This window comes from Columba livia, chromosome 1 (genome assembly GCF_036013475.1).
Source record: "Columba livia isolate bColLiv1 breed racing homer chromosome 1, bColLiv1.pat.W.v2, whole genome shotgun sequence".
Lineage (NCBI taxonomy): Eukaryota > Metazoa > Chordata > Aves > Columbiformes > Columbidae > Columba > Columba livia.
Genome location: NC_088602.1, coordinates 206686501 through 206688204, shown reverse-complemented (window position 1 = coordinate 206688204; position 1704 = coordinate 206686501). Strand labels below are relative to the sequence as shown.

Here is a 1704-nt window from a genome sequence, read left to right as displayed (position 1 = left end):
ATATAACAAAGTTTCTTCCTTCGGTCTATTTGCTCTTACCACAATTTTCTGTTTTGTTGGGTAATTGTTTACATTTTCTTGAGAAAAAGGGCAACAACAAAATCTTAAATTTAATCAAAGCTCTGTTATTTCCTCTAAAGCCCCAACAGATTTTAATGCAAACCCCTCTGCTGTATTGTGAATTTAATATGTATAGTCACTGACTATATATATATATATATATCTGTATATTTTTTTAGCTTAACACTAGCACCAATTATTTCAGGATCAGTTTAACACCTTCCCTTTTCCCCTGTCCTATCCTGCTCTTGTGCTGGTGCATTTCAGCTCAGAAGAGATCCCAATGAATATTTTGTGTATTTATTTTAAAAGATTGCTGACCTATTTGTTATCCCAGGCTCTAATTAAAATAACAACAACAAAACCCAACTATTATTATTGCTAATAATGAATGCTAAGTAATGGAAATTACAATTATTTGCTATGATGGAAAACAATGCCAGTCACTGCAGATAGAAAACTCTTCAGCTGAACTATGCATTACCAGTACAATTATGATTACTATTACTATAACATTCAAAGTCCATTATTTTGAATACATTAGACACTACACAAATATAGAGCAAAGAAAAGTTTTTCTGTATATGTTTTATTCTGCCTGTAAATATATACAGCTGGGATTAACAACAAGTAAAGCTCAAGCCATGCAAATGTCATTCTACCTCACTGGCAATACATTTTGGAGGCTATGGCATCAACTGAAAGAGTTTTCATTGACTCGAGCACTTTTGGCTCAGGATCCAAGGTAGACCGTTGGCTGCTTTCTTCTTGTCTTTAATCAGGAATGCAAAGGAAGCAAAGGAAAGAAAGACATTTTAAATGAGGTACTTCAACCTCGATATTGTTTGTCTGAATCTAGTCTAGGCCAGTAGTTTTTGGTTAGGGGTCTGGGAAATGAAGATGTTACTCACGGTCCAGTTCTCATGAGAGATGTGTCCACCTAAGAAAAGTACCTCTCCCCAGGGATTTGTTGAGGTGTTCTGCGTTAAGACACCAAAAATTCATTGCACAAAGAGCGAGCTACCTGTTGACCTACTGAACAGCCCTTGCAAACTGATGCATACGGAAAGAAAAACTTGTTCTTATGTTGATTCTTCTGTACCTGCCTTGAAGATTGTGAGAACAAATCGGTCATAGATTGCTGTCTGATAGTCATGAACAAATTTTAATTCCAGCATGCAGGCACTCCCTTTGGAAGGGAAAAGACAGGCTCAATTGCACATGGAGAGACAGAATTGCAACCTTGCAAAAATCAGAGACTTTGTTTTGAGAGCCAAACAAAATCGAATATGTTCTCCCCCCACACATACACTATCATCAAATATTATCAATTTAATTGCTCAGCTCCTGCAGCTGTGAGCACAATATATCAGCTTGACTGGAATGGAATTTGTAATTTTGTAAGACATGTTCGAAAATAAAATACTGAGCTAAATTCTCCGCTAATGAGAATCAGTGCAGATCCACTAACCTCAGATAAGCTACTGAGCAAGTAGGACTCATTCAGGTTCCTCTGACTTAGTTGGAATGCCTTCACTCAATTAGACAGAGGAATAAACATTTACTCCAAGAATTTGTGTTTCTGTGCCTTTTTGGGATCTGATATATAACCGGTGCTTGGAATGAACCAGTACGATGTGATAT

At 36.7% G+C, this 1704-nt stretch overlaps 1 long non-coding RNA gene across 1 annotated transcript; it reads right to left on the bottom strand.

Annotated features, from left to right (window-relative positions):
• Positions 1-633: 633 nt before the first annotated feature.
• LOC135578992 (uncharacterized) lies at positions 634-1108 on the bottom strand. The gene is made up of 2 exons (XR_010471205.1): positions 972-1108; positions 634-832 (listed from the first exon to the last, which is right to left on the bottom strand). It is a non-coding gene; the product is annotated as an uncharacterized LOC135578992 (long non-coding RNA).
• Positions 1109-1704: the final 596 nt, after the last annotated feature.